Source organism: Cryptomeria japonica, chromosome 2, assembly GCF_030272615.1.
Source record: "Cryptomeria japonica chromosome 2, Sugi_1.0, whole genome shotgun sequence".
Lineage (NCBI taxonomy): Eukaryota > Viridiplantae > Streptophyta > Pinopsida > Cupressales > Cupressaceae > Cryptomeria > Cryptomeria japonica.
Window position 1 is genome coordinate 393540047 of NC_081406.1, and position 15954 is coordinate 393556000.

Below are 15954 nucleotides of genomic sequence, written 5' to 3' on the forward strand. Positions count from 1 at the left end.
ATCCAAATCTAAGCTCAAACCAAAGGCAAATCCTCAACCGCACAAATTTTTTTCTCGAAAGCCAACCCAGACAACGCATAGGAAAACCTATTAAATAGAAAATGCATTCAAAACTATAGAGAAATTCCAGCCAATCAAAATATTCCAAAAAACTCTATTTCATACCTACCATACCCCCAAATATAATATTTATTTACCCAAGGCTTTTAGCCAATAGCACAATGGGGTAGGTAAACATAATAATATTTATTTACCCAATTAGTAACAAAGGGCCTGATAATAATATAGCTGTCCAATAATAATTAAATAATAATCCAAAGCCCAATAAAATAAATCAAAGCTCAAAGATAAATAAATAAAGGGTAATTAAAAATAAATGCCACAACTAAATATAAAATCATAATCAACATAAGAATAATTTTTTAAACAAAACAAATAATAAATAAATATTAATTAAACATCAAATCAATTAAATAAATATAAAAGCACCAAATAAATATTAATCAATCAATAATAATAAATCGCTCAATAAAATATCAAAGCTAAACATTAACTTAATTTATTTAGACTATATGAAACAATTATTAATTTATTAATAATCAAATACTCACAATGCCACAAGACCACTACAACTCAAGATACTAACATGACAACTCACGCTAAGGCACTCAATTGACAAAGATGACAACTTAAGCCTAGAGTGTGTAGAGGGAACTCATGCCATCTCCAACAACTTGCCAATGAGATAAAGACACACTCAGACCTGTGAAACTAGGTGGAGTCGATGTCTGGTACCTGCAAACTTGCAACCACCAATAACCACGAGACAACATATACACCAACATATCATAAATAATCAGGCAAGTGATAGAGAATCACGACGTCATATCATGCTCATATTGAGTGGTATGACATCGTCCCTATCATGAATACAATAATAAGACAATCACACACATCATAGCACCATCTCCTCCAATATCGTCACGAAGTGGGGTTACAATAATCAAGATGCCATCATAATCTCATAACAATATAATCCATCTAGAATAGTAAGTGCATATAGATTATCAAATGTAAATCCATCATCGCGATAATCCAAGACAAGTCATCATCCATAAGAGTCATCATATATCATATGCCCACATAATATCTAGCATCATCGATAAGCATCTAAGATATAGATAGAGTCATAAACATGAATCAAAACATCACATAAGAGTCTAACCAAGTCTATCAATGCATGAACAAAAAAAATGAATCACATGCAAGGGATAGAACATTTGAGTCACCTTACTGTTTGAAGGCTAGAATCTAGGGACATGCCATTCCAATATGGAAGAAGCTACTTGGGATAAAATTTATAGGAGGGAAGCTAGATGATATTACTGTAATGGTGGTTGTTAATGCACCAATGTTATCATAACCAAATGGCCATCTTGATGTAGTCAAAGATATTCCGAATACATTTTATGAGATTAGTGAAGCAAAATCTTCATTAGATGACAAGAGCCTAACGAAGGAAGGCCAACTGAATATTGGAAAATCGATAACAAATATTAGTTAACATTCAGTCCTATGGCAGCAATATTCATAAAGAAACAAAGCATGATTTATAATAACATTTATTATCATATAAATGTAAGCTTTTTGCAGAAATTTGGGAAATTTACTGTTTTGGGCCTTTGGAGATGCTTAGAAATAGCAAGTCAACAAGTGGTTTTCATCTAATATCCGTACTCGTGAACTACCAGGGTATGAAATCATAGCCAAAGGTGGTTTTAGTTAAAAGAAGCAACTGTCTAGATGGCACTATACAAGAAGGAGAATAACATGATAGTGGTGATCTTATTAGGGGTTGAAAGATGCAGTAGTTTGTAAGCTACAATGAGAATAAGGTATTTAACATAATCTTGGGCAATATGAAATTATTTAAAAGCAAGCAAGGACTTCAGATCAAAATTTAGGCAGATTAATGGCCCTAAAAAACATGCTATTTTCCCAAGAGAATTGCTTGAATAGTGGAGAGAGGTCAAGTCATCTCTTACATAGGATGTGGGTTCATGAGAAAAAGGATCTGATTAGTGGAAGCAAATTATTAGGGATATCAATAAGTCAGACAAAGAGAGAAACCTTTCCAGAGTTACATAGTTTGTGCTACTCTTCCTCTTTAACTTGGATCATGTCCCAAATGAATATAGGGATTTCTTCAAAGGAAAAATATTGGAATAAAGAAACTGTTATAGCACGTGCTAGGGAATTTTTTGACTATTTTACTACTGCATATGTATATATTGAACACACTCATTTGCTAATCTAATGGTTTAACCCTCCACTGACTCAAAAACAACCTAGATTTAAGCCCTCATTTTCTTCTATATTGATCCCTATTGGTCCTTTGATGATGCTAGTGCAAGCATTATTGCCTTTTTTGTGACCCATATTGGATTTGGAAAATGTATTTGAATAGTAAAGTGAATTTAGACCAAAAAAAATGAACAAAATAGAAAATAGATTGTAGTTGGACAAGACCACAATCATGGCAGAGACATGGTGTGGACTGCAACCACATTGCTATCCACTGATAGTGAACACTTCAATTCTGGAACATGAATTGTATAATCATTGTTATAGCTTCTTGTGTGTAGAGGAATCTTTCTAGGGCTAGGGAAAACCTTATTGTCCATAGAAATTTATAAAAGGGAATTGTGACGATTTGAAAGCTCTGTTATCGAATTCGTGGGTTTGGGTTTGGGTTTGGGTATGGGTTCAGCCCTGGTTTTGCCTTGGGTTCGCCTTAGGTTCGAACTTGGTGCTCGAGCCGAACCCTAGGCAAACCCGTGCTGAAACCAGACATTTCCCGTGTCGTGGGTGTCCAAAAAAGGGCCCCACAAGTTATTAAAAACCATTTAAAAATTAAAAATGCCGTGCTCCCCCCCAAACCCTATTTTTTCCCGAACTTTCCTTCTTTTTGTCATTTCTCCTTAATTTTTCAAAACTTGCATTATCACCATTTTTTCTGCCTAGTTGGTTTCGAAGGTTGCTGATTTAAATGCTATAGTTGCATAGCTTTCTTGAGTCTCTATAGATGAGGCAACTCTTGTACTTCACATAGATGTAGGGTAATGTCCCCATTTTTCTAGCCTCTTATGAAGTTTTAGCCTTTTGGCTAAGTGGAGAAATAAGGAGAAATTAATTAGAAATAAATTAAAAATTAAAAGGGGTGACTTTATATTTAATTAATTAATTAATTAGTGATTTGAAATAAAATAATTAATTATAAAGTCACTAAAATGAAATAATATTATTTCTAGAATCCTCTAGAAGTTTATGAGACGTATGGAGAAAAAAGATAAATAGAGGTTGAGCCTCATTGTATGATCATTGGAGAATGGATTTGGATTTGATGAACTGACTGATGCTTGGCATTAGTTGAATTTCTGAGGACGCAAACCTTTAGCAGATTGATAGAAGGGTTGGACGAAACCCTAGTTTCTTCTTCTTGGGAGTGGGAAATACTCAGTTTTCCACATTGTGCATAACGAGTTTATGGTGGTTGGGAAGGACAAACCAGTCCTTTCACTTGAGCTTAATTGAGTTACTTCATTTGTTATGGGGGATGAGTATTCATGCCATTATTCATATTTTCAGATCAAAGGCCATAGCAAATGAATTCTGTTTGGAGCAGTAGGACGATTCTATTGGAGACCATTCCGTAGAAGATTTGTGAGTTTGCTGTTGTAAGTTGCAGGTCTGAAGACAAATCTGTATTTTACCACCTTACCCACGATTTGGGTCAGACTTCACCATTAAGTCATCAAACCTTCCCACTAAGGGCTGCAAAATCTTTGGAGGGTTAGGCGATTCTGTGTGAAACAATTTGAAGGTGTTTGTGGAAGGATTAAGTGCCATATCAGTCTGAGATTAAAATCGTGCCAGTTAGCCCATACCCTCGATTTTGCTCAATACTCATAGTCTATGTATCGATTTCGTCCCTTGTGTGGAGCTCCCTCTTTGGTGAAGGTCAACGAATGTGTTTGATGATCGAAGAGGAGCTGATTTTGCTGTTATTTATTTATTATTCTCATTTGAAAGAAACAGGGGTGATTTTAGGGTAAACTACGATCTTGGTAATAGGGTTACATTGAGGCAACATTTCCATCAGCAAGTTAGACCACTATTCCTTTGAGGACAGGATGATGATTTGTGATGCATCCAGATAGCCGTTGGGAGCTGCCATATAGTGGTTTGGGTCTGAAATATATCACAGGAGGTTCGGCTGGAGGAAGGGATTTGTTTTGCGCCAAAATGAGACACTGTCCAAATGGTTATTGCTTGCTTCTTCATACACCACTTGAGGTGATATTGTAAATCAGGTTCTTATGCATCCTTTGTTTAGAAATCAATAAATTTTCTTGAGAATTAATATTCAGAAAATCAGAAGACAGCCATTAAAGCACAGTTGTATCTTTGTCATTGCATCAATAAATGTCATGGTGTATCTTGAACAGTCTGAATTAGGATCAATAATTAATAACAGCAGTAGTGTTACTTCAGATTGTCTTTCTGCAGCATGTATGACAATTGTTCGACATAATTTCTACAACAAAATTGATTCATAATCGAGGTGTCTACTGTATGTTGGATTGTTTAATGATTGCTCTACCAATTGCATTCGGTATTTGATAGTTTCCAGTGTGCATGCTAATTGTTTGACAATATCCATTGAATGCAATTATGTCCGAAACTGCATAAAACGCAGGTTATGCAGACTAAAAATTAGAACAGCAGTTGGACAGCAAATATTCCTTGTTTTCAATCATAATTAGGATAGTGGATTTTACATTTAGCTAGTGGGAGTGGCAATCTAATGGATTGTGGTTCAAATGAAGTTGGACCAAATGTTGACATTGATGCTTCTGATGAAGATGAATATGGATATTAAATATGGATTGTAATTTGAATTTTCATTGGTTAATGACATTTGGAGACTTAAATATTATTATTTTTGCAAATTATGAATATGATATTATGAGGTGTATAAATTTTTTATTTCTTGGCAATTATGGATTTATGGGTGTTGATTTTATGGTAGTGCTCGTTAACCGTAGGCAAACATCAGATCTGTTGCCTTCCCAACCATAGACGATAAACTCTTGTCGTCACCCCCAAGCACACTACATGTCCTTCATGTTATTCAATTCATGACCTTGCATATATATGAATCAATACCTCCTAATGGACCTCAAGTTGGCCATATACTTTTGGCGCCAAGGATAGGGTTAGACCTATATATTACAAGTTACATATGAGTCTCCCTTAGTTGCAAGTTACATTTAACTTAATCACAAGTTACATATGACGCCCAATTAGGGCCCGACTATTAATGTCTTCTAAGGCCGGCAGGGCCAAATACACGCTAGGCGAGCTAGGTCAGCCTTAGAAGGGCTCCGACCTAGCTACATACATCAACACTCCCTCTTAGCTAGGGTGGAGACCTTCTCAAGATCCAAGATACATGGCTGCTCCCATGAAAAACGTAAGTGAATACAACCACCATGGCTACTCCCATGGATGATGTTCACCATAGCTGCTTCTAGAGGGTGAACAAGCACATCATGGAATTTCTTCCATGATACCTACCATACCTACTCGCAGAGGGCGGGCTCACCATCCCTACTTGTAGAGGGTGGAAGAGGGCTTTCACCTCAACCTTCTCCCAGAGAAGGGTGCATTACCACCATGCCTACTCGCAGAGGGTGGAACGAGGGCTCCTCAGACTTCTCCTAGAGAAGAATGCATCTCCACCTTGCCTACTCGCAGAGGGTGGATGTAATGTCCCCTTCTCAATGATGTGCTTTCAATGGTCCATTGGCCTATTCCGGAGACCCGTAGGCTATGTGGAAGGGAGAATTGGGGTTTCCAACTTTGGTGGAGTTCTGCACGAGCTTTGTAGGGTATATCAGGTGGGAATTCTTTAGTTCTATCTATGGTTTCCTTCTGGGTTTTTTATAAACTCCTGGGTGGCATAACATGCATTGGATTCTTTGGTGAAGTGAGAATTTACTATTTTTAGTAAGTTAGGATTTGGCTGATTAGATGATGCTGTCTTATTGAGCTTTCCAAGCTCTTTCTCTGGGTGCGAAGATCATGCTTTTCGAAGGAGTATTTCATGACTTACTATTTTTAGTAAGTGGCAGTATGGAGCATTTCTATTTTTGGCAGTTTGGACAGGGTCCTGATCCTGGAGCAGTTTAGTGGTCTTCATTGCTCAGCTTCATCCTGGTTTTTGTTGATAATCAGTATTGGAGTCATAAGTGATTTAATTAAATATTATTTCCTTGTCCTAAGGTTTAATATTTAAATATTTGTATTTACTGATTAAGCGTATTGAGGACGACTTAAGGAAAAATAATTATCTGATACCAATATTGTTATTTTCCTAAGTCAGTGGTGTTAATTTGGTGGCGATTGGGGATGATAAAACATCTCATGTTATATTATTTTTATGTTGCAAAATTGTCACCTAAGGTAAAGTTCGAACTTTGCCTAGGAAGAAGGGAAGTGGGTGCCATGTCTAGGTCAAGACATGAAATGAAATGAAAAGAGTTTGAGTTGAGTTTGGGCGCCATTTTCATTTGAATTTGGTGGAGCATGAAGTTATAAATAAGAGCTTTGGGCTCTCATTTTGGGGTATCTTGAAAATTGCATTGTTATGTTGTCCGTTTGGCAATAGAAATCCGAGCTTCGAAGTGAGCCTTCCTAGCTAAGTGCAGTTTCGTACTTGCAAGTCAATACCTAGTTGTTTTCCGTGTTCTCTCGGTGTTCTTGGTGAGTTTGTTGAAGTGTGGGATTGCTGGATTTGCTGTGGTTCGAATTTCAATGTGTTTCCAGGCTGCTGGGAAAGTCATGACTGAAGCATACTTTCATTCATAAGTCTCCGATTGATCGTTTGCTGTTTCTGGGTATTGGCTCTTTGATTTTCTATGTCCCAGGCGAAGGAATTTGTAAGTTTACAACACTAATCTCTGAGTATTCAATTTAATAATGCAAATCGAAATTCCCTGCTATGGTGTTTTTCTTTGTGTGGGCATTTGGGAGTAAGTTGAGTTAAGTGGGTTGTTTGGTGGTCATTTTATTGGTTGTTCTTGGTTAGTATTGATATATTTGCAGTTTAGGTTTGGTTTGGAGTGATTTGGGCGAGTTGTGAGAGTGTTTTATGAAATTTAGTGTCTTGGTGTTGTTGGTTATGTGTTTCCAGCTTGCTGTAAAAAATTACAGATTTTCAGAAGTTAGTGTTTGGGTGTGCATTTAGGAGTGTGAGCAGATTAGTTGATTGGGGAGTGATTTGGAGAGATTTGGGAGAGATTTGAGTGTGTAATAGCTTCTTGAAGTTGCTGGTCTGCGTGTCATTGCTCTTAGAATTTCATAATTTCATGTTGAAGGGCTTTTGGGGAGTTAACACTTGCTTGGGAATATTTATCAGCTTTGACAACATTACTTCTCTATTCAATCTCTCTAATTCCTATATTGTAAGGTTGAGTAGTAGTACTACTAACCATTTCTGTTGTGTTGCTTGCCCACTGCATAAGTGGAAGAGGCTGGCTTAGCCGCCTTCTTGCTTTGTAATTCAGTTTATGTACTCAGTCCTCCCACTAAATAAGTGGTCGAGTGATAAGTTTTATGCAATTGTCCTCCCGCTGAAATATGAGGTAGAGTGATAGCTTAATTTAATGTCCTCCCGCTGAAATACGCGGTAGAGTGATTGAGTTATAGTTTCTTGTTATTTCTCTTGGCTGGTTTACCGCCAAGAGTTCAGTTTCTATCCTGCTAGATAAGCAGAAGGGGCTGGCTTGCCGCCCCTGCATTGTAATTTCAATTTGATTTATAGTGTTAACGATCCTCGGAACACTGTATGCTCTCACCCTCCCAGATTGGGCTCTCAGTGAACAAAAGGTGGAAGGGTTCCCTTTCAGCAGTTTGGATTATTTCTCTAACCTTAACGGGTTATGGTGTTTGCTTGTAACTCTTATTGCTAAAAAACAAAAAAAAATTAAGAGGAATATTACAGTGGATCCACCATACCTACTCGCAGAGGGTGGAACGAGGGCTTTCACCTCAAACTTCTCTCGCAAAGAAGAATGCATTAACAAGGGATTGCACCTCGAACTTCTCCCTCACAAAGAAGAACTCATTAACAAGGGATTGCACCTCGAACTTCTCCCTCACAGAGAAGAACTCATTAACAAAATTTTCATGATGACGTGGCTCCCTCTGAAGCTGAAATGTCAGGCTCTTTTTGAAGTTGAAATGTCAATCTCCCTCTGAAGCTGAAATGTTAGGCTTCCTCAAGCTCCCTCTGAAGCTGAAATCAATCTTCTGACCTCTTTGTCAAAGGTTACTTCTGACAATATGTCAGACTTCCCCTGAATGCTGATTCTTCCTCTGCGAAGAAGTGCAAGCAATCTTTCTTCCTTGAATGCAATCTCTGATTCGTCCAACACGGCCGAGGGTGATCTTCTTAGTGCCCAGATACACAAAGTCGTTGCAGTGCTCCATACTGGCAATCACTCCATTTCCCTTGAAGTACTTCCTCACGGACTCGCTCAACCCATTAAAATAAGCCTTATCCAGTTCCACTCGCCCGCCAAGGCCCTCGCTCAGCAACTCCAAAATATGAATAACGTTGACCTTCACACCATCGATCCCTGCCTGGGACAAATATGAGTGCAATGCATCATAAAGTTCCGCAGCACGCTCCAGCGGAATGAGGCCCACGCCATTGTTAACAATCTTATCAACAACCAGATCTTCCATGGTAGTTTCCAACCCTGGTGAAAGCCTTGGGGTCAAAATTTCAGACGACAATTTTGTACTCCCAGGGTGCACACCGCCCCAATAACCACAAAAAGCGTTCCAGACATACACATAATCCAAACTATGAAACTCCGTTTTCAGATCCCTCACAAAAGCACATGATCTACCTTCAAGCGGTTAGGCTCTATAGAAGGAACCTGCTCTAATACCATGTTGATTTTATGGTAGTGCTCATTAACTGTAGACAAACATCAGATTTGTTGCCTTCCCAACCATAGACGATAAGCTCTTATCGTCACCCCCGAGCACAGTACATTTCCTTCATGTTATTCAATTCATGACCTTGCATATATATGAATCAATACCTCCTAATGGACCTCAAGTTGGCCATATACTTTTGGCGCCAAGGATAGGGATAGACCTATATATTACAAGTTACATATGAGTCTCCCTTAGTTGCAAGTTACGTTTAACTTAATCACAAGTTACATATGCCACAAGTTACATATGACGCCCAATTAGGGCCCGACTACTAATGTCTTCTAAGGCCGACAGGGCCACATGCACGCTAGGCGAGCTAGGTCGTCCCTAGAAGGGCTCCGACCTAGCTACACACATCAACAATGAGTATCACTCTTCTTATAGTTATACAGTTATAGTTATATTTTATAATTTTGATGTTTGAACATATTGTGGTTCAATGTGGTTCAAATGAAGTTGAACCAAATGTTGACATTGATGCTTCTGGCGAAGATGAATATGGATTGTAGTTTGCATTTTCATTGTGTAATGACATTTGGAGACTTGAATATTATTATTTTTTCAAATTATGAATATGATATCATGAGGTATTTATAATTTTTATTTATTGGCAATTTTGGATTTTCAAAAATGTGACAATTACAAAATTTTGGTTTAAATATGTTGTTTGAACACACACACACACACACACACACACACACACAGACACACACACACAGACACACACACACACACACACATATATATATATATATATTTTACAATTTTGATCTTTGAACACACACACACACACACACACACACACATATTCAAACATCAAAATTATAAAATATAACTATAAGGAGAGTGATACTCATAAATCCATAATTGCCAATATATATGCTGTAGATTTATGAGTATAACTCTTCTTATAGTTATATTTTATAATTTTGATGTTTGAATATATATATACATGTGTGTGTGTGTGTACAGACGTACCTGTATCTGCACCCATGGACTTTTTTTTGCCATATTTGTGTACTCGAACCCATATCTTGTACCCACACCCATACTCGAATTGGCAACTTAGTTTGAAAGCATGCTTTAGAGATTGAGAGGAAAAGAGAAATATTGTAAGGAAAGTTCAACTGTTCATGAGAGGGTGATAACAAAAAGTGTCTTTTAAAAGCCATATGAATAGCTAAGAAAGCCACACAAGGCAGTTCACAATGACAATCCCAGAAAAACAGCACAATCAACAGCGAATGAAGGCTCCATAAGACAAGCAATACAAAAACTATGATTGTGATTAGCTACTCATGATGTAGATTGAGGTGATGTCAAACGTACTTGAAAATATATTGCACAGTGGTAAGTTTGACAGAGCATTGATGGACTATGAGATAGTGTGTTGTAGATAGTCAAACCATGTATGCCAATCTACTAAGAGTGAGGACATGGATATAAGGACAAGAGTGTATCAAGAAAGTAGTAAATGATGCTACATTTGAAAAGAAAAACTAAACCAAATTGTGATTAGCTACTCATGATGTAGATTTAGGTGATGTCAAACCTACTTGAAAATATATTGCATAGTGGTAAGTTTGATAGAGCATTGATGGACTATGAGATTGTGGGTTGTAGACAGTCAAACCATGTATGACAATCTACTAAGAGTGAGGATAGGGATATAAGGACAAGAGTGTATCAAGAAAGCAGTAAAGGATGCTACTTTTGAAAAGAAAAACTAAACCATACAAAAGAAGTCACGATGGTATGTTGAGTTTCCAATTTGTGGTTGAACAAGGTCTTAGACCTAGTCAAGCTCCTCCTTCAACACCATATAGAGATTCCTATAGTTTAAATTTTTCAAGTCACATGCCTTATCATCAAGCAAGGCTGTGATGGCCAAGTGGAAGAGATTAATGAAAGTTGGAAGCATTTATGACACCAATTGCAAGTATCTAGGGAGTTAGAAAGCAAATATAGGAGCTAATAGAGGAAAGGCAGTTAGAAAAGGTCGAAGGTCATCTTCTCCATTGCCAACTAAGACTTTTTGAGGAACCAAGCAAGAAAATGACACTTCTTGCTTTCTTCATCGCTTCTGGCAATGATGGTGGAATGAAGGCCTTGATCCATCCCTTGATAGGTTCCATTAGTTCTTCACTAAACAAGACTACCAATCTTCTCTATGATCTTGGAAACCATCACTGATAGCCTTTGATGCTATATAAGCCTCCAATGAACCATACTGCTTCAGCTGTGCCAACTCTCTAAAATGTAACTCAGGGTCCTTTTTATTGAACCTCTTGATGAGCTCGTTATTGAACTCATCATATGTAGTGATAGCTCTGTGACCCAAAGTGATAAGGCCATGGTACCACCACTCTTGAGCAATATCATCCAAGCAGAGTGTGGCAAACTTAATTGCTTCATCCTTATCCATTGGTCTAAGTGCCATTTTACTTTCATCAAAATGAGCAATAGTAACCTTGCTCAAGGCTTGTTGTGGGTCTCTCTATACTATTGGTCCTCTTTGATCAGCTCTACCTCCTCCCCTTTTCTTCTTTTGATCCATGAACTCATTAAATGTTAAGTGGTGTTTGATCTCATCAGACAGGGTGTCATATTCTACATAATTATATCTCACTTCATATACCAATGGAAGTGGTGTCTCATGAGCCACCTGTACCTCATCCCTACGTATGAAAGTGGGTTGTAGGGGCCTAGGTACTGAACCAAACCCTGTTGTTGCAGTTTGTCTCACATTGTTACCTTTCTGATTTGAAGAACTAGTTTCACCACTTTGTTTTTGATAGCCCTGTGAGTTGTTCTGAATCACATGAGGTATATTCTGATTGATCTTACCAAGTAATTGTGACATCATGTCTATCATGGCATCAAACTTCCTTTCAACCATTGTGCTAGGGCTGACTAAACCAACTCTCCCTTTGTTTCTTTCAGCCATACCCTGGTGTTCTTGACAAATTGGGAGTTGTTTTCATTGGAATTGTCAGTCCTGTTTATCAAATCCCCTTGCATTGTTTGATTCTTTGTAAATGGTTCTGTGTTTTCTGTTGGTTGGATTGGCAAGTTGGGGTTTGACTTATTCCTTCTCATGTGATAATGATGTGCAACTTGTGGTTGCATAACTCAACCCAACAGGCTAGCAAGAATTGACTGAGCTCTGATACCACTGTAATATAGCCCCTTGCTTTTTTTAAAAATGTTTTTGTAAGATTGAATTCCAACATGAAATTGATAATAATTGATTCCTGATTGGTTGTTTCAGATTTCGATCATCTCTTTTCATGAATGTTTAATGAAACACAATGCATAGAAGACATAATAAACTATTGTGCATCAAACTAGTTTTCATCACAACTTCTCAATATGCAAAATACACTAATTCTGAAAATCAGATTGCAATACAAATGTGTAGACCTGGTGTTGTCCTCATTTTTGGATTTTCAAAAATGTGACAACCCATACAAAATTTTGGTTTAAATATGTTGTTTTTGTCTCCAAGGCACGTTTTATGAGGTAAAAAACTCACATTTGTTAGTTTCAAATCATTGGGGGGTGTCTTTGCCATCATTGTCCAAATTTTGGTGAGTTTTGGTCTTCTTTTTCCTAGCTTTTTGTGCAAATTCGGGTTTCAGAGCAGTCATTGCAGGTTGAAGATTTTACTCTAAGGCACACTTCCCGAGGCAAAATTTTTGCTTTTTGTTGAACTGGACTGATCCTCAGTCCATCCTCGATTCATGTTTTGAGTTCGTTTGCTATGTCTTCCCTTCAATTTTGGGTTTTTTCTTCCTGACTGTAGGTGGGAAATTTTCTTTCTATCGCAGGTTAGGAGTTTCCTTTATGTTTTTGTGTTGTAGGGGTTTTTTCAAGCAATTACAAATGCACTTTATTTAAAAGACTTGTAACTTGTAACTTGCTTTTTATTTCCCCTTTCCCCTTTTTGTCTTTTAAGTTGTTTGTAGGAACTTTTTGGACAAATTACAAGTTAAATTAAAAATACAAGTTTAATGAGAACTTGTAAGTTCTCATAAAAGTTCCTACTTTGTGCTTTTAAGTTGTAATAGGGGTTTTATTTCCCTATTACAAGTCTTTTTAAGTTTTTAAAGTGTTTTTATGTCTTGTGCCTTACTTGTAATGAGAATTTTATTTCTCTATTGCAAGTTTTTATGTGTTGCTTTTAGTTGTAATAGGGATTTTATTTCCCTATTACAAGTCTTTTATTATTTAAGTTGTGTTATTTTAAACTTGTAATGGGGATTTTATTTCCCTATTACAAGTCTTTATGTTCCTTTTTGTTTTTAAAATTTTGTAATGGGGATTTTATTTCCCTATTACAAGTTTTGTTATTTCTTTTTGCTCTTCTTCCTTTCAAACCCGAAATTGCTCAAGTGAAGGAAAAGTAATGCAATTTAAAACTTGTAAAGGGGTTCTAAAAACCCGATTGCATCTTTGGAGGGCACATTTGCTTGTAGTTGGAGAGGAAAAACTCGATCTGCATTCTTGCTCTCACAAATCTGATTTTGTGGCATTATTCCCTTGAATCCATCCTACATTCTTGCTATGCTGCTAGAGCTCGATGGTTGGTGTTTTGGGATTCAACAGTTTTGGCAAACACGTTGTGCATAAATGTGGGGATTTTTGGTTCCGTTTTTTGTTGTGTAAGCTCCATGTTTTGGGTGCCCATATTCTGCCATTGTTGCCACATTTGCAAGATGTTTTGCATCCTTCCTTTATTGAAGATTGTTTGACATCAAACGTATCTCTCCTTACAAGCCGTTTTTTGTGGAGTGGGATGAATGGAAATCCATTTTTAGCTGCCAAGGAATATCAATGTGGTGATTTCTCAAGCATTTCGGTTCTTCCCAAGCTCATTTGTTTTGTTCTAGGGCATTCTTCAAGCAAGGTTCATTGAATGCAAGTTGTAAATGTGCAAGATTTTCCCCTCTTTCATTTTTCCTATTTACTTGTATTCGGGTTTTCAAAACCCGATTACAAGTAACTGTGGTAATGTTGACCTTCCCCTTTTGGTAAAAAGAGTTAATCTTCTTTTTACAAAATTTACAAATGTTGAAGAATTGCTATGAGATTCATTCATTTGATTTCGGGATTTACAAATCTGATTGCAAGTTGAAGCTTATCCCTTTTTCCAAGTTGTCAAGCTGAAAATATTCCTTCCCATACATGTACAGGGTCATCCAAATTTGCCATCTTCTCCTTCATGTCAAAATCCCTTTCTCACCATTTCATCCATTCATTTCACCTTCATTCATTTTTCCCATTTAAAGTCTACTTGCAGTCGGAATTTTAAAACCCGATTGCAGTTATGTCTTCACTTGTAGTCAGCCTTCCAGAACCCGAAATTGGTCCAAAATGCACTCAAAAAACACTTGAAAATGAGTCTTAAAAGTCCAATTACAAGTTTGGTGATTAAAATTTATTAATTGTAAAACATTATTTACGTTTTGAGGATGGTCGACTATCACTAGACAAAGATGGTGATTAGAAGGAAGCTATCATTGTCGACTCCATAAAGGTGACACGAAGACAAACACATAGCCGCATTAATTGGAGGAGCAAACCACATTGGTGGGAGGCTATTCATCACAATGAGACGCGATAATAAGGCAAGGTTTATAAGTAAGATGTGATCTCATAATATGATTCTTAATAAACAACATACAATGTGTAAAACTTGTTGTTCGTATTTTTGTATTCACAAAAATAGACAACCCCTTCAAATTTTTTGTTAAAAATGAAAATTTTACTCTAAGGAACTCTTCTCGAGGAAAAAGTTTGCTTCGCCCTTGGACTGGCTTAATCCTCATTCCATCCTCAATCCACGTTTCAAATTTCATCGCATTCTGAGTTCATTTGTTATGTTTTTTCTTCAATTTCAAGTTTTTTCTTCCTGACTGTAGGTGGAATATTTTTCTTTGATTGCAAGTTTTATTTTTTCTCTTGTTTTAGTGTTGCAGGGAAATTTTAAAACAATTACAAGTGCACTTTATTTAAAACTTGTAACTTACTTTTTATTTCCCCCTCTTTTTATGTCTTTTAAGTTGTTGTAGGAACTTTTTGGACAAATTGCAAGTGAATTTAAAATTATAAGTTTAAAAAGAACTTGTAATTTCTTTCAAAAGTTCCTACTTAAGTGATTTTGAGATGTAATAGGTGTTGTCCTCATTTTTGTTTTAAAAAATGGACTATTACATAAAATTTTGTCAAAAAATGAAAATTTTACTGTATGGCACGCTTCCCGAGGCATAATTTCTCCTTATCCCTGGATTGGACTGATCCTCTGTCCATTCTCGAACCACGTTTCGAATTTCATCGCATTCTGAGTTCGTTTGCTATGTTTTTCTTTCAATTTCGGTTTTTTTCTCCCTGAGTGCAGGTGGGAAATTTTCCGTAAGTTGCAAGTTTTATGTTTTCCTTTGTTTTAGTGTTTGTAGGGAAATTTTAAGTTAATTCCAAGTGCACTTTATGAAAAATAGAACTTGTGACTTACTTTTTATTTCCCCATTGTTGCTTTTTGTCTTTTAAGTCATTGTAGGAACTTTTTGGGCATATTACAAGTGAACTTTAAATTATTAAGTCAAAATAAAACTTGTAATTCATTTAAAAAGTTCCACTTAAGTGATTTTAAGTTATGGTAGGGTTTTTTTTCCTCCATTACAAGTTTTATAAAGTCACTTTAAGTTGTAATAGGGATTTTATTTCCCTATTACAAGTTTTATTTTGAAGTTGTTTTTTGTGACTTGTAAAAGGAATTTTATTTTCCCTTTACTAGTCTTTTGTTGAGTTGTTTAAAACTTGTAATGGGAGTTTTATTTCCCTATTACAAGTATTTTAAACTTGTAGTTTTCTCTCACA